Source organism: Dermacentor variabilis, chromosome 3, assembly GCF_050947875.1.
Source record: "Dermacentor variabilis isolate Ectoservices chromosome 3, ASM5094787v1, whole genome shotgun sequence".
NCBI classification, from domain to species: Eukaryota; Metazoa; Arthropoda; class Arachnida; order Ixodida; family Ixodidae; genus Dermacentor; species Dermacentor variabilis.
The window spans coordinates 130,224,213-130,243,051 of NC_134570.1; positions in this window are offsets into that span (position 1 = coordinate 130,224,213).

Genomic DNA, 18,839 nt, shown 5'->3' on the forward strand with positions numbered 1-18,839 from the left:
GTAAGGGCAGAACAAGAACACATAAACCTCGCTGTTGCAACTTTCACGACGTAATATGTAAATCGGAAGCCTTTGCCACAAGCAAAAATGCCCTGCTTCTAACTTTTAGCCACCCCTTTTTCTCTAGCCTTCTGTTCACGTTCATTAAATTGGGAAAGTCGTCTGCAGAAAATTTTGTTTAAGCAGTTTTAAGTCCTAGCCCCTGCTTGAAAGGTCTCTTAAAGTACAACTACAACCAAATTTCACTTTGTCTAAACTGCCTGTAAATGTTTATAGTATCTATGTAATTGTGGAAACGCCGCAGGGCTGCAAATTGTGTAATTTTCCTATCAGTAGCCTTTAAATATCGCCTAATCAGAGGACACGTGCAAATGGCGGTAAGCGGTAGCGATGCGCAAATGACGAAAGTTTGGGAACGGTACACGACTGCTGATCTCCCTATGGTGCCTACGCTGCCTAGGCACCCAGGTCCCCCTGGCTCGTCGCTCTCTCAACATGTGCCGGTTGACGGGTGTCTCCCTCGTACTGTTTTCTTCGTGCGCACGTCATTTGAGTTGTTGCAAGAATGCCGATGCGATGCGTGGCCGTCGGGTGTTCGAACGCGTAATCGAACAGGAGTGCTGGCTGCGCAGTACACAACGCTGAGTAGAGGAAGGCCGAGCACATCTTTCCTCCCCTTCTTTCAGAGCGAAAGCGTGCACTGTGGCGTAGCAGGCAAGTGCGACGTGGACCAGCGAACGCGTACGAAGCCTGTAAACTGCAGTTGAGGAAACTGCACAAGCTATGTTTCATCAGCGCTGTCACTTGCCCATCAAGATCTGCTTAGCAAACGCTTTCTTCGGATGACTATAGGTACTACAAGTCGCGATGACGCACGAAAATTTGTACCCAGGGGCAATATTCCAGAGGGATCATTTCCTGCAGTGCATTGTCTTCAAGACCGTATAGTTTAATATTACTATAACTAGAGGAAAATCGGGCGCTGCGATTGTATAACTATCTTGGGAACCATGGGAAGTACAGGCTACAGATTGGTATGCTCTTAATTGGCGAACTAGTCTACAGGTATTTTTTGGCAGTTTTGGAAGCGCTCCAAGCGCAGTTATTATATATATATATATATATATATATATATATATATATATATATATAACCCTCAGTGGGGCAGTGCGACGCAAAGCTCTCTGCCTTTGTTCTGTTGCTCGAAGTGCCGATAGTGCACTGGGCCAGCCGCTGTGCCGATGTTTGTGTAGCGGTGTGGTTTCGAAGCCCTGACGAGAAAGCGACGCCATTGTAAACGTTGAAAGAACGTGTTTTGACAGTTTGACAGTTTTGGGTTTGGTTTGTTAAGCGTGTTAGGTTGACGCCTTAGCGTTACGTGCTCTATCCAACTTCTGAAGAGCTAAAGAAGGTGCTACTGATACAAGCACGATACTACGTACACGTTCCATGCTTAGAACCTTTAAAGCACGTAGAAAACACGGTATGCCTAACAATAAGCTCAAGTGGGGCTTTCGTTAGAATGCGTAGCGATTGTGCATCTACTGGTGCTTTCTTTTGGGATGACTGATCAGGCCGGCGTTCATCAGGCCTCCGATTACCGGTCCACCGGTTATATGCTCTACGCATTACATGGCCGGCCCAGCTCGATTACTTTCTCTTCATATCAAATAGAATATCGCCTTAGCCCGTTTGCGCTCTGATCCACGCTTCTCTCTTCCTGTCTCTTGCCGTTGTGCTTAAGATCTTTCGTTCAGTCGCTGTTTGCGTATTCGCAGTGTGAGCCTTAAAGATGTAAAGTTTAGCTTCACACATGTGCTGGGTTTTTAATAACCTGCCAGTAGCTTTTTCTACTAGTCTCGCAGAGTGAAACAGGAAGACGGCTGACGGCTTGCATAACGGATTTTGTTTACTACATAGACAGCTGTACTTCTAGTGTCTAGGCAATCAAATTTGTTTGAGGGCTTCATTACGCACTGCTACTTTATACATGTGCTCATTGAAATGTGCGTTTCAGGAGATTTGAGAACACAAACTTATTTGTGGCAGGAAAGGTTGTTGCTTCCTGCCAGTACTCTGCTGTCGCAAAATGGGCAAGCGCAAAGCCATGCCATAGCAGCTGCTCGTGAGTGCTTCAGAAGAAGCGGTACGTCAACATAATATATAACGAAGCATACTCTTAGAAGCCACAAGCGTCTCAGCTAGCACTGCAGCAGATGCGCTTAAAAGTACTTGAAGACGTTCTGAAATCGTGGCAGCCGACGAAGCGTTTCGAAAGAGCGAGAGAGTTCGCAAGCGCCTTTCGTTTGCGAGAAAGGTCTCGCGTTCGCAGCGAGCAGGCGTCGTAGCAGACGACTCCTGTAGCACTCATTTGAAAGGCGCAACGCTTTCTCACAATAAAAAATACTTACTTCCATAAATATCTGATGAGTATTTTTGTTTAATTACAGGCACGGCTGTTACTGCTGTCGTAAAAATAAATAATTAATTATTTCGGAACAGAATCGGAACATTGCATACCCTGGTGTTCGGTGGTAGTAAACAGCGCTTCGATCTCAAAGTCATACAAAAAAATATCTAATGCACTGTGCACTATTTAAGATACTGCCGAAATATTATTAGAGTTTATACGAAAACATGTTAATATAGGTTCGTTTACTTCGCCGCAAGCAAGCGCCACTAGTCTAAAGATCGAAGTTAATCCGATCTTTCCCATGTAGGTTGAGGCAGCGCTCAGGAGAGGCCCCGCAGACAATAGAGCCACATTTCCATCTACGGCACTTATTTCGAAATTCTATGTTCGTATGTTCGAGACACTTCGCGTGTCTCTACATCGGACGCGTCGAAGTAGACGAACGGACAGCGCAAGATACCTCTCAGCAGGAACCGCATGCTGCATTTGTCACGAAGGAGAACACGACGCGGCAGCCGTGGTGTAGATGGGCGGCAAGTCATGCCGGCATGCAATTCCACCTCAGTGAAATGGTATGGTATGATAAAGCTTTAATGAAGTCCTGCAGATCGTGAGTCTTCACGAAGCGGGCCGCTCCCACGTGGGAACCGGAAGGCTGAACCTCTCGGCCGCATCGTAGGCGTGCTGGATAGCCCAAAGTTGATCAGCCAGAAGAGGGCTGTGGAGAACCGCCTCCCACCTGGCAGAGCTGTTATCGGTGATAGAGCGTGACCGGGCACACCGCCAGAGCATGTGGTCTAACGTGGCTAGTTCTCCACAACCGCGGCGGGCAGCGTTGGTGTAAGTATCCGGATAGATTTTATGTAAGAGGGACGCATTGGGATAAGTATACGTTTTTAGTAGACATTGCGTTAATGCTTGAGCTCTATTGAGCCGCGGATGAGGAGCGAAGTAGGTTCTACGGCTGAGATAGTAGTGTTTAGTAATCTCGTTGTAGGTGTAGGGCGTGTCCCTGTTCTCCGGGGAGTCGGCTCCCGATTGGTCGAGGGTAGCGCGGTGGGCGTGTCTAGCCGTGAGTTTACGCGCACTTTGCACGAGCTCCCGGCGCCTCTAGCCCCGCAGTGCTAAGCCATAGAGTTAATATAAAATTTTAGAGGGAAAAGCTCACTATAGCAGCTATGTACTGAAATCGGTAGCCACAAACATAGAGTTAGTATAACCAACTCTAGAGGAAAAGCTGGCCCGAAAAAGTGGGAGCCGATAGGGCGCCGCCCTGTTGCTACTGGTCAATGTGGCCAGCGCAGTTAATAATGAAAGAGGTGAAAAGAAGTGCAGGTTACCTGATGCGTTGTCATTTAAGAACGCATACCTGATGGCTTTATGAAGGTCATGCGTTAATATTAAATTTTCAGAAAGCGCTTGCGAAGTGCGTGGCTTATGTAATTCAGGATGTACGCATTCATTCAATAAAGTATGACCCGAACTTCGGTTTCGAATCTCTGTTTTTGGATGCGCAGTTGTTTCGTACAGTTTAGGTTTGATATGCGATCGCGCGTCAACATCGGACGCTATGGCACATTCATGCCTTTTGTGCCACCCAAGTCCCGAAGTGCTCTGGCATTTACCTTCACATGTAAGTAAATGAATGTATCTTCTTGTTCAGAACATCACGCGAGTAGACAGCTCTTGTGATGCATCACAATCGTTTGAAAAGCGTCGGAGTAGAGCATTTTTTTCACATGCGGAGCGGTGTTTTTATTTCCAGGTTTCCCTTCAGTAGAAGGTTGCTGGACAGGCGGTTCTGCGCACCGGAATTGTACTGGCGAATCCACAAGCAAGTCATAGAATCTCTAATTGTTGCACTTTGAACAATCATGCTACTACAAAGGTCACAGCAGAAAAACAGCCCGATGCCGAGTATTTCTGTGCCACGAAACAATCAACACGCGAGTGCCTAATACGGACGAAATCGAGCGCATGAACCCACATATTAATAGCGTAGGCGTGTTATTAACGGTGCAATATTTTCAACACTTCCTTGCATGCCATTTCATGTGGCATATCTTTTCTGGTGAGAAATTTGTGCCGCCATTCTAGTTGCATGATCGACTCCGGGCCTCTGGGACCGTTCACTAACACTTGACTCTGAGTCTTTTACGCATATCCATAAACTGCAGATATGCACATCAGATCCCTACGATCATTTTCAAAATTAAATTATTTTAGACACCAGGCACATATATGCAATACTGACATAATCTCAAATATGTTCACAACAACGACAACTTATAACGCTTTGCAGCTTTTTTGCTTTCGCTGGGATGCAATCGATGTTGTCAATCTCAGTTCCGTTCATATTAGCTAGTTCACAGATGGGCCACTGCGCCCTGTTTTTTCTCTTGGATTTCTTCAGCATGGGTATTCAGCATGTCAGTACCTGCTATCGGCGAGCGACCTTAGCGGTCTCTGCCAGCAACTCAATAATCTATTCATTTAAGTTATTAACTAGAGAAAATGCACAGAGAAAACTTGAATAGAAGAAAAAATGTGAGGACATAATTTGACTAGTACTAGTTCTCCAAATCACCGTTTGCCCTACAAAGTCATTAAAGGAAATTTTGATCAATGAAATTATATAATTGCCACCAGTATTGTATTTTTTCGCGTAAATTATGATGCCTACCAGTGCTACGAAGCTAGCGCCGCAGCAGCAGTGATTTTTACTGTATAGTTCCTATTTCTACTATACTAATAATGGATGCAGCACGTTGTATACAACTCTACCGCAAAGACCCACGCCGATAAATTCACTGGCTGACTCAGTAATTTAATTTCACAGTGTTCTTTTAACTGAGCGCTACGGCGCTTCGACCGCACTCTTACATTCCACAGTGCAGGGCGTGTCTTGCTCATTCTCGGAATAGTGATGGCAGCAGGAGCTGACGTTCAAATTTGTTTCAAATGGCATCAGAATATTCAGATGGTCAAATCCAGCTTCGACACCCTCGAGTGGTTTTCATAAAGCAATTTTGAGTAACAAGTCAATTGAGCATCAAACCGCCCACCTTCTCCAATGTGTTAATTATCATTGAGGTACATATGCGCAACGGACCGTATAGTTGGCGTCTTTTTTTTTTTCAGGAATGTGGATCGCTCGTACGCCATCAACTGCAGAGACGGAATTCGACCTGGAGAAGGGGAGCGTCAGCCTGTTGAGTAGCGATGACCATTTCGCTCAACACTTCAGATCATGTCACGGTAAACATAACAATAAATTTTGGTAGTGTCACATGGCTTTGAGCCTGCAGAACTAGGCCGGCTGAGACGGAATAAACAGTCTAAAATTTAATGAGTAAACGCATGCCGCCAAAACCTACTTTAGAAAGTACAAGTTTAGAGGGTCTGGTAAAACGCACATTTTACGTGACTCTCGAGCCCTGTTGAGCTCGATCGGGATCGATCGGAATCAGAAGTGCATTGTTCGAGACCCCTGTAAGATATAACATGGCGTCGATGATAGCAATGAGTGTGGTTTGAGGCCACTTTTGCACGTGTGTCGCCAGATATTCCGCGCATTGTCATGACCAGCATCAAGAACGCGTCACAGTCGTGTAATAGCACGCCTACAAATTGATAATAGGCAGTCCATTTGTTCTGTAAATTACTACTACGTTAATGGCAGCCATAAGATGAAGTGAAACCTAAGTAATGGGAAGCATCATTATTTCGGGGTAGAAGTACACTCATGAATGCTGGTAATTTTCTAAAATTGTAGATCGTAGGTTGTGAAGACAAAATGTTTATATTACATTATATTCTTAGAGGTGATAATTACGTGCAATTTTACAAGTTTGTATTGCCACAGGATGTAAAATATACATACGTGCATCACTTGTCATTTTACTCAATGTCCATCAGTTCCGTGAATGTGGATTCAACCATGTTTTCGCCGGTGAGATCACTGGCCATTTCACTTATGCAGTGACCGTTCAGGGCTGAGTAAGCCTAATGCGCGTCATTGCTTAGGTCAATGCGCAATTGTGGAAGAACCCAGGTACGCTATGCCTAGATTCCAATTGTGGATGTTTAAATTGATAAGAGATTTCACACTCTTTGATTTCAGAGTGTTTCAGAAAGCGCTGTGTGCTTCAAATGCACTCCAAGGTAACCGATCGAGTCGTGTTGCAGACTGTGCCTCCTTCGCGACTGGCGCACTATATACTTCACGGGCTCTGGGATAAGCCTTCAAAACTAAAAAAAACAGTCCTCCAGAAAAAGAAAAAACCTGCCAGAAAAAGATACCGTCTATACTTGAGAAGAGCGCTTCGAACTGAAATTTAAATTCGGACACTTCGCAGGCCAAAACCGTGATCCTTTTCCCAGGCGCGCCGTAGTGGGATATTCTGCGCCAGTTTTGACAACCTGCGGTTCCTTAAGGTGCACCTAAGTCATTGCAGCCGAGCACTTATACATTTCGTCCTCACCAAGATGCGGCGGCAGCAGACGTAATCGATGCCGCGAACGAGTGCTTAGCACAGCAGCGCCCCAGCCAGTATTAGGCCACCTCGCCGCATTGTCTACGACGTTCACTCTACCACACGAATGCCATTTGCTCTACTACTACTCCCTCAAGAAAGTTTACAACTGCAGATTACGGTTCTCGGATGAGTAGGTAATTCATACAGCGTTGAGGGTGCGCTTGCATGACAAGCCATGACTGAGGCACACAAACTTAAGACACAGAAGGAGCGCTCATGTGTGTTTGTTGGCGGGTGTGTGTGGTTGTGTGTGTGTGTGTGTGTGTGTGTGTGTGTGTGTGTGTGTGTGTGTGTGTGTGTGTGTGTGTGTGTGTGTGTGTGTGTGTGTGTTTGTGCGCGTGTGTGCGTGTGTGTCTGCGTGCGTGTGTGTCTGCGTGCGTGTGTATGCGCGTCTCCCTCACTCTAGTCTTCCACGCAGCAATGTTTACACCCTGTGGGGAGTATCGCATCCCTATACAGTGATCGCACTCTATTTTTCTTGCACTGCCTTACCTTTTTTTCAAGCAACACTAGAGCAAAAAAGTAATTCAAGTCAGACAGACAATAGTATAGGATAGGAATAACTTTAATAAAGTGCCGGCAAACGACAATTTAACGAGTCGTGACGCTGGCCAAGCGTCGACCCGGGGTTATACCCTGCTCTGCACTAGCCCAGTTGGGCCCGTTTGTAGTGGGTCACGAGGCTTGTGCTTTTCGAGCGCACCCCGGGCCTGCTGGACGGCCCATAGTTGTAAGTCCTGCCTCCCGACTGAGTGCCGGGTGGGGAGGCGGCATTGTCCGTCGAGCTAAGCGGTAACACTTGGTTACTTCGGCATAACTAGTTAATCTGTCCTTGGTTTCGAACCACCACACGGAACGGTCACTCTCGGGGGCGCGGAAGGTAAGCGCTAGCGCCGCCGAATGGGCCGTCTCGTTGTGGTTCGGTGAGGATGCACACTCCCCGGCGTGCGCCGGGAACCACTTGATACGGACGGTGCTGCCGCGGTCTTGAAGTTGGAGCTTGCCGATGATGGCGGCCGCCGGCGCGCATATTCGCCCCTTGGCAAAGTTGCGCACGGCATTCAGCGAGCGTGCGGTGCACGAATGCCACAGACAGACAATGTTCTTTGTTTCTTTTTTAAGCTCGGTTGTCCTTAATTTCGATATAATAGGTTGATTAACAGGAGAAAAATTTAAGGTCGAAGTTTCAGTTTTTAAACTTCGCGCCGAATCCGGACGCCACTGCAACGTAACGGATTTCAAGTATGTTTTATTGTTCAGGCCTAGTTTGCTCGCCAAAGTTGGGCAAGCTCGCCATGTTCGACCGTTGGCTCCTTTAGGACACACTGTCGTGGAGCGTTAGCGCTAAAGAATTACCTCGGCTCTAGAAAACGCTGTCAAAATCCACGACATCATGGGGAGCTGGTGCGGGAACATCAAGGAGGCGACGCCGCCCCTCTCCTGTTATTGCTGTTTCTCTGGCTTACTAAGCGTCTTATCATACATAATAAGAGGGGTGTTTTTGATGTTGTACCAGGGAAATGTACTGATATAGAAGAAATTCCTTTTTTCTTGTCCTGTGTTCCTTTAAAACGCTCCGCTCACTCTTTTGCTGTAAAGATTACATGTAATATCGAGAACGCGCATAGCATAGTCACATTAGAGTACTAGACGCGCAGCGTTTAAGAGAGGAATGGCCCCCGAGATGAATACAAGAGATTTCATTTTGGTCGCATGAGAAGTTCCAAAAGACGAAAACGTTTCCTTTATATTTTTTTTTAGAATGCACGTCCTAGAATTGTGCGTTATCTGGTATTGCGAGCGTCGTCGCGCGACACTAGAAACCTCATAACGAAACCGTGTATAGGGATAGCAAAACATGGTGGCGTAGCAGTACCGTTCGCGTTCCAAATCACCCCTTAATTTGTTCTGCTGGGTAAGTTTCTCGGGTTAACTTTGAATACCAGCGGATCTTTCACGCCTTCCCAATGCATCGCATGCAAAATAGTTTTTTGCGTGGCGCCCCATCGTAATCCAGCAGCCGCGGCCGGGCCGGATCCCGCGATCTCGTGCTCAGGCGTAAAATGCCACAGCCATTGAGCTACGAGATATGTTGTATTGTTCTATAGCATACCTCGTAGCTCAGTGGCTGTGGTGTTTTGCGGCATTAAGGAGAGAGAGAGAGTGAAGTTTAATGATACGAAATGCTGAGAGGTTGGCGTGAGGTATATTCCTCTAGCCAGCTACTCGGCATTGGGGAAAGGGGAAGAGGGAAAGAAAGAGGGAAGAAAGAGGTGCATGATGGGTGAAGATGACGATAGAAGGAAGATGTAGAAGATATGACAAGCAATTTGGCATGCTCAAAGTCTGCAATCCCGGCCAGTAATTTTTAAAAAGTTCAGTAATGCCTGGATTTACCAATAGGCATAGAGGCATAGGCGAAGACAGTGCTTTGAGGCTAATACACGCCTTTGCTCTCTGTCAGTTCACTTATGTGGCTGGATTATTCAAATGGAAGCCGGCAGAACTTAACAAACTTAATGTGATGCTCAGGAAGATTGTTAAAGTAGCCCTAGGAATACCCAGTAACGCTGCAACCGACAAACTCATGAGTCTAGTGGTGCACAACACAATGGAAGAAATCGCGGAGGCCCAACAGCTAGCGCAACACGAAAGATTGACAAAGTCACGAGCTGGCAGGAACATATTACAGGCAATAGGTGCAGAACTGAATACATCAAGGAGCCCAATAGAGGCTGAAGTAGAATTAAGGACTGAAGTTAGGAGCAAGATCAGAACCAATCCTCTCCCCAGAAACATGCGTCCAGAGTATCATGTCGAAAGGAGAAAGGCGAGAGCTAAAGCACTCTTGCAGGAAATAGAGCACCAGAGCCAAGTGGCAGCTATAGTTGATGCTGCCTGGGTGAAAGGTAAAGAAGCATATACGGCCATTGTATCAAATTATCAAGGGAAGGTGCAAGGCGCTCTCACTATTTTTACCAAGGACCCCATGGTGGCGGAACAAGCGGCAATTGCTCTAACCATCAGGAGTAATAAGTGGGCCTGCATTTACAGTGATTCGAAATCCGCTGTAAACTGTTTTCATAAAGGCTAAATAGCTGGAGTTGCAGCTAAACTTTTTGAAAACATTGGGATTATGCGAACTGAAATCCGATGGCTTCCTGCGCATATGGGGAAAGTGGACGAGACTCGGGTAAACCTCAATGAGGTTGCTCATGACTTGGCACGAGGACATGCTAACCGTGACAGTCACAACCGAGCCGTTCACCATCAAGCCAGGGAATCTAGATATCATTTAATAACATACAATGACGTTACCAAACATTACTATTTAATACGCAGACAATTCCCATTGCCACATTCAAAACTCAACAGGGTTCAGGCAGTCTCACTGCGCTTATTGCAGACGGGTACATATCCCACACCGTACACCACTAATAAAATATATCTAGAGAGGGAGATTAAGACGGACTGCAACGATTGTAATGTTACCATTGGAATCAGACATATGCTGGCGGGGTGTCCCGCGTCTCTCCCCAACCTCGTTGAAGAATGGACACAGTTGGAGAAAAGGATTCAAAGCCCATTGTTTCAGGACCAACTAAGGGCAGTCCAGAGGGCCCATGATGTCGCTGAAAGGCTTGGCCTGACAGTGCCAACGTGGCAGCGGCCCGACTTGGCTTAAGAAGTCGAGCCTCCGGACCACATTCCAATAAAAGTTTTCACACACACACTGCTCTATGACAGAGGGTCAATACAAAATTTTCCGCACGAAGAAGTGAGATTCAGCCATCACAAAACGTTTTATTCGAAGACATATAAACTTATTTTGAGGCCAAAGCCTTAGATGGTTCATGGGTTGAAAAAAGCCGACGACCGTCTCGCGTTACGGCAACAATATTCATGCGCATGGGCCAATAAACCATCAATTTCTTTATCAATAAAAGAGCTCGATTATCTCCGTTCGTGTTCGACAGGCACCTTTCTAAATTGTCAGTGTGGCTGCAAAAGTATCTGTGGGTGCTATTTGGCGCCTTACGACGTTTCGAGGAGTATGCGTACGCCTGCGAGAACTGGAAGTAAATCTATGGTTGAAAGTTAGTGCTGTGTATATGGTTTATTTGCCTTTCCTTGTCCGTCTCATTCTGTCTGCGCTACAAGAAAGTAAGAAGCAGCATATGTACAAGCCCGTGTAGCTACCCTCGTTGATTAAACTGTTCGAATAAAAAAATATATACTTCAGTGAATCTGTGTATGTTTCTTGATCGTCTTCATAGACTTGCCACGACCGTTCTAACGTGCCATTAACCATGCAGAGCCAGTGCCGATCTCTAGACTACAGAAAAAGGTAATTATTATTATTATTTTTTGTTTCAACTCATATATACAATTAACATGAAAGGGAAAGCGAGGAACAGGCTGGCAACTGCCACCGGAAGGGGTATAACGCGTGCCTACTCTTCAGAAGGGAGGTAAGAGCAACACAGAAATGGAGGATAGGAACGAGGGGAAGAAAGGGGAAAGAAAGAGCAACAGGACAAATCTAAAGAATAAAGTAGAACACACAGTACAGATCACACACAGTTGGGTCGATCACTAAAGGTCACGCTACTACAGAATGTTGAATAGAATAGTTTCAACGCTACAAACGTGAACCTAAGTTAGTTAACTCTAGAAAACAAAATAGAGCGCGATGAGCTTTGTCACGTTTAGACGCACTACCACTGGGGTAGAAACGTTCGTCGAATGTCGTGCACCGCAGGCCGAGGAGATGATAGTCTCTCACTAGCGACATGCGCTGCGCACTGAAAGCGGGACACTCAAATAGAAGGTGCTGAAGTGTCTCGCAGTAGCCACAAGATGTACACGATGGTCTGACCACACGTCCTTGTCGTGTATAAACATTCGTGCACGTTCACGCAGCCAACCCTCAGCTTCAGTAGTTGCGCTCACCGCGAAGAGACAAGCGTCGACCACGAACACGGGGCGGGAAAGTTCCACTGGCGACGCGCTGGTCTGGATGCTGCTTGAGTAGGTGGCAACGAATCAGCAGACGAGCGCCAACAAGCTTGCACAATATTTCTGGGCAGTCGTAGTTGTTATGAGCGCAAGTTTAAACCATTCAATCAACCTTTTTCATTTCCGGCGATTTTTACGTCTGAAGGAATCCATTGAGCAACGAGAGATACCCCACGTGATGTAATTTCGCTTGCAGAGTCAGTAATGCTGCGCGCAACTGGACAATCAATCTCACTGCGTTGTAACCTGTTAAGAACAGCGCAGGAGTTCGTAAAGATGGCAATCTTCGATGCAGTTAACTCCTCTTGCGCGTATTTCAGTGCAGCATTAATCGCTGCTAGCTCCACAGTTGTTGACGAAGTTGGATGAGGTATTTGAAAGATACGCGGTACTTGAGTCAAAGGGCAGAAAAAAGCTGCAGAAGCGCCTTGACCGTTGCTGTGAACGAATGCATCTGTGAATACTCGAAGATAATCTAGAAACCTTTCGAAGATGAGAGACTGAGCCAATTGGAGTATTGCCGAAACAGGCATATCATACTTTTTGTGCTTGCCAGGGATTATGGGGTAAATGGGGAATACGTGTTTCGTGAAATCTTTTGGAAGCGGAAGCGTAACTGATCAGCATGTTCAGAAATGTCAGTAATATTCGTAAATAATGCCGTCATTTTTCATGGAAAAAGAAAAGAGGACATGAAAAGAGAAAAACACGTAAATGGAAAACAAGTATTAGGAAGTGACAACACATTCGAATCATAACGTCAAATTAATTTAATGAATGCCTCGTGAGGGTGCTTGCCTTCTTCCTCCTCAGCATATGCTTAAGTGACTGTAAACCTTTCTATAGAGGCATAAGTACGCCTTCGCCGTTTATGTATAGTTGTCATAAGTAGGTGCCTCATCTTGAATAACGGCACAGTATTTAGACAGCATTGAATGCATCATGCAAGTACAGTGCTTCGGACAATTATCGTCTTCTTCACACTGCAAAAAAGAAAAAAGACATTATCGGCGTCAAGTGATTGACGTCGTTGGAAAAGCTCTGGCGATGGGAAGAATGTAGAATGTGAATAGGAAATGACCGAATAAAATATCTCGCGGACCTTGAAGAGGAAAGAAGCTAGGGACGATAAGAAAATTCTTTTGTAATTTAGCGGGCCTTTACAAAGAAATATCAAACACAGCGCCAGCATTTATGTCAGAAGCACAAACACATAGGGTAGAATTAACCTTTAGTTTTGTGGGAATGTTGCGTATGTATCTTTTTTTTACCATTGCGATAATACATTCAATACCGGCTGCCCAGTTTTTAAGCCAACCTGTTCTTGCATTTCCGCGGCCATATATAATGTCCCATTTCTTTTTGCCATCCTCAGTGTGGCGCACTTCCGACATCAACTACCGCGCCGTCGACGTCACGGGGTATACTATTCGTATTTTTGTAAATTGCTTATGGAACTCTAGTTTCTCTCTATTGCGTTGCATAACTTTGCTCTAAAGGCACAGCCAGAACGCAGGAAGTTCGTTTTTTGCAATAATACCGATGTAAATACAAAAAGGGAGAGTCCCGTTGCCACAACCACTAATACTCAAGTTCAGGCTTATAGCAATATTTTTATATTCGTCATTTGTGTAAAGTCTTCTACAGTAATTTTTGTTTTGTGGTGCTTATGAAGTCGCACCGAGAGCTTGAAAAGACTTCAGGGATAACGAAACTTCATGTTGAATTAGCGAGCACACAATAACACTTGCCGGTAGTGCTTTCGCGGCACGTCATTATTGGGTAGGTAGATATTGCGTGCCTGTGCGTGTGTGCGTGTGCGGGGCGGGGCGGGGTATCGGCAACAGTTACATAATAAGGCACTGAATATAGAAGAAATTCCTTCACAGGTACGCATAAATCGTGCCAGTAGTACAGGGGTACGTCATAACAAGAGAAATACCAAAAATGATCCTATTGAATTAACACAACGAGTTGTCATATTGATGTAATAATCATCACTTGTTATCCATATATACGAAGTAAAATAATGACCGGATTATTGCAACAGGATAAAAGTGAAGAATATATTCATGTATGCTGTATTTCAGCCAGTGTGAGCGTGCCCGCATTTATATAGCTTAACTGCTGGTGCCCTTATTCAACCCCTATTTATCGTGTGACAGAAAAGTGTGAAGGGCAGCCTCAGTGTTTTCCAACATAGGCTGCAGGTGCTGATGCTCAGGTAAAAACGAATTCTAAGAAAGCTTCAACGTGGCTAAGTGGCTCAAATAACCAAAGAAATGGCACTTTCTGCCATATTCACACCCCTAGTGGCGAGTTTTCATCTTTATGGGAACAAAAATGGGAACATCTTTATGACAGCAAAAATACATACTGCTGGCCGAGCTCTTCCGATGAGGAAAGAGACGCCTGCCGCTTCCTCGTCGCCATTCGCGATGCAGCCGACCTTGTTCACCCAACGCACGCTTGAGAGCAGCACAATACCACTGCGCAAACGCTCCGTCACGTGGATTTTTTCATATTCGCGGGCTTTCATTGCAACGCGGAAAAAAGGACTACGTGAGAGGTATCATGAAAGAAACAAGTCGATCGGTGGTTTCTGAAGGTGCTCCAAAAATCTGCGTATCATACATGGGGTCCTCAGCCAATAATGAAAAAGTAGGGTAATTAAACTTAATTAATTAGTGAGCTATGGGGAAAACAAAGAAATGTCTCAGTTACTATCGGCTATTGCGAATAGTATGCGTTCGGTTCACTTCGCTTCCGACGTGCCTTGAATTTTTAAATTCTTGGCTAAATTTAGGTGGGACACCCTGTCTATGTATGCGTGTATGTATGTCTGTATATATATATATATATATATATATATTACTTCACGCGTGTGGTGTTTGATTGTTTGAACGAGGTGCGTGGGCGCCATCACTCGAGAAAACAGGAGGAAGAACGCTCTCTAGCTCTGGAGCTATCGGCTGAACTGGCCAGTGCTGCATTATTCCTCGTAAGTATATTTTGTGAATATTCTCCAGTTTTAGTCCTTCGTTCGCGTATCATTTTGGTGGAGGGTGCCTTTCTCCACCCTCACCACGCAGCTCCGCAGTGGCTGCATCGTACTGCTTCCCGCCATGGCTACCGGTGACACCTCGTCTCCTTCTACTCTTGCGACCCCTACAACATCATACGTTACGGTTACCAATCCCCGCGATCGTGGCGTATTCTCCGGCCAAGATAATGTCGACGTCGAAGACTGGCTCAGCCTGTATGAGCTTGTTAGCCGAAGCAACCGCTGGCACCCTACCATTATTCTAGCCAATGTCCTATTCTAGTTGGGCGGAACTCCTCGTGTCTGGTTCCGGACACACGAGGACGAGATCTCTAGCTGGGATGCTTGCAAGGAGAAGCTCAGTGACCTCTTTGGAAACCCCACCCGTCGGCAGCTGGCTGCTAGAAAAGAGCTTCTACTGAAAAGAAGCTAGAAAAGAGTTTTCTACTGAATTGTATGTCTCGTAGATACAAGACGTGCCCGCTCTTTGTGGATTGACAAAGTCGGCCACGTACACAAAGGCATCGCGGACGACGCGTTCAATTTGTTGGTCTTCAACAATGTGTCCACCATTGGCGTCATTGTCAAGGAATGCCACTGGCTTCAGCTCGCGAAAAGCGGCCGCGTCATTCCACAGTTCTCTCGGCTCCCTAACACGGCTGCGACATGGTCTTGCGTCGACCTTACCGCTTCACCACCTTTAGATGAGCACGTCACACGTATTGTTCGCCGCGAGCTCGAGGCTACAAGTCCTGCGCCGTTCCATGAAAAAAAAATTCATTATGAACTTTTACGTGCCAAAACCACTTTCTGATTATGAGGCACGCCGTAGTGGAGGACTCCGGAAATTTTTCACGCGCACCTAAATCTACGTACACGGGTGTTTTCGCATTTCGCCCCCATCAATATGCGGCCGCCGTGGCCGGGATATGATCCCGCGACCTCGTGCTGAGCAGTCCAACACCATAGCCACTGAATAAGCACTGCGGGTCGTTCCATCAGCGCCCCCTTGCCTGGATTAGGGCGCTTCCACGTGCAGGCATCATTGTATTACTGCTCTCCAGGATAAGATGTTCAGAACTTCTTTAAATAGTTACTTTTGAAAAATACGGAAAGGTTAATTGCTCAATTACAGAAAGTGCCTTTACAGAAAGTGATGATTCCTCATAGTTCGACGCCTGCGAGGATGGACACAAATGTAAATTTGTGTTAAGGCACCTTTGTGGTGTAGCACGAATATTTTATTGAAGAACTACTGCTTCAACATGAATGACAAGATATTGGATGCCAATGCTTATGCAAGGAAGAGAAACGCTTGAACTCTGCGCAATAAGGCGGCTGTATCCTTGTAAATAGCTTCACGAATATTTTATATCCCATTTCTAAACTCATTTGAGTTGTTGTAAATTAGTGGACTGCGGCAATTAGTGCATCTAAAGCGAAATTATTCGTTTAAGCATAATCTAGCTTGAAATGAGTACATCTGTCCCCCAATAAAATTGTTTATACGCAATTGTGAAGCTAATCGAATGCGTTACATTCATCACTGCCGCGCCATAAAAACCATAATACAAACATACATAAGGAAAAGTTTTTATCGATTCAATTTATTTTAAGTAATAGGTATGAAGTGTGGTGTATAATAATAATAATTCACAAACAACGTATATTACAAAGACGACAAAGCGCGACGCTATAAAAAACTGCCGGCATCAATACCTGCACAAGCTTTACAAATCTGTTTTGTATCTGTGCCTCTAAATAAATGCTTTGCAAGGGTTGTGCTGCTCATTCCACAGTTTCGACTGAAAAAATAAAGTGTGGAATAGTCAATGGAAGCAATGGAAGCGAACCAAGCCGCGATCCCTTCATTCAACCCGTATCCCCAAGCGCCCCGCCAGCCTCTTCTCAGTGACGTCACTTGCCGAGCACTGAGGACTTCTTTCTAACTTCGCTCAGCTCGCTTTGCTTATTTGAGTTATGACGTCATGATACTTCTTCAAGAAGAAAGTTGCCTAGGTTTTCTTTTCATTACAACTTTATCTTACAGACTTAGTGTAAAAGACTTAGCTACCGCTATTGACTTTGGTAAAAGTCAATAGCTAATGTAAATGGTTACCAAATGCAAAACAAGTTCCTGCAAAGTTCGCCTTTAAAATTCGGAGGAAATAGGTGCCATGCGAAACATGTGGAAATGCTCACGTAACGAGTATTTAATATTCGCTTGCAATAATTGTTATTAAGCCCGACACGCCAAACTTGCCGTAGCAACTAAACGGATGCGTTTGGTTGCAACACGCACGGGGTGACATCGACGCACCTTCAACGCCATACGCCAAGTTGCATCGGTGGCGCAGTCACGGAAACTTTCTGGCGTGCGCTGCAAACATGACCGCAGTTCCCACGCCACTATAAGCACACTGACGTTCAGGATGAGCTGCTGCGTGTATGAAATGGTCTGAGTGGAAGGAGCCGCAAATGTGAAGCTAATAAGTTACGCTACTTTACTGGGTGCTCGAGGCGTTTCTGTCGATCACGTGTCGTGCAACGTGAATTGCAACGCCTGCGAATAAGCCATTGGCGACGCTCCTCGTCACGCCAGCATTGTTCCTTCAACCCAGCAGGAGTTGGCTTGCCCACATTGTGGTCCCTACATGTCGCAGTCGTGTATAGCCAGAACACGTTTGTCCAACGAGTTGGAGTGCAGCGCTAAACCTTGCTATTGTTGGCAATACTCCTCAGAGCTGTCGTGCTGCTTGTGTAGCATCGCCACTGGCCATTTTTTTCCCACATTAGACCTAATATGGCCCCATTTTTACTGGATATGAACACGGCGTCATGCACAATTATCCTAGAGCACTGATCAATAATGGATAACAGGGTACTTGCGCTTTGAACAGTTCGTTAAGGAACCTTATCGAAGGCCATAACTTGAAAACACATGTAACTTGGCGCGCTTACTCACTCATAACCACCTCCCAGTTCTCACTAAGTTCAATCTAGGCTACATTACTACAAGGTCTTTAATGAAGTCACACAGTTTGTACTTCGCCTACATATTACGCATAACGTACCCTTTAGTCTCCGAAAATATAAACATATCACCTAGTTAAATTCACAGATTCATCAGAAAGCGGAATACTAACCTCGCATAACGCATGGAAATAAGTGCTCGCTAAATCTTTGCAAGATTCATAGTTATGCCAGAAACGTCAGACTTCCACCATACTTTACACTAACTTGTCTCCTATTAATCAGATGTCAAGTCGGTGGGGCATAGAGTTGTCTCTGAGCACTGGAAGACGTAGTTGATTATAGCAATATAATGATTTTGATCGCTTGGTTGTACAATTCTGTGCAAAAACTGTAATTAACGGACCCTCTTGAAACTTTTCCCATGCATCACGCATAAGATGTCCCCTATTCCCTAACAATGCCAACTTTTTGTACACATTGAGTTCTTTCAGGACATTAGGCAAAATGCCTGATGTATTTTAAAATGCCTTTTTAAAACTCACGGTAACTCTCTCAAGGAACCCAGTCTCTGCAACTCTACGTTTCCTACCACCTTTGGTGTTTTGAGTGCAGCGTAGGAACTTTGCGAACATGTTAAAATCACCCCTAGGAAGCGCATACACGAGAGGTTAGCCACTATCATTCAGCACCAAATCAACCAACAAACTAATTTCTTTCGTTGAATCACTCTTAAAATTCCCTTTAGAAGTAACTTAGTTATAAGCAGCGCACTTGCAAAATAAACGTGGACACACAGAGAAAATGAATTGCCGAAAAAACGCGATTGGCATCAGTCGTTATTAATGTTATT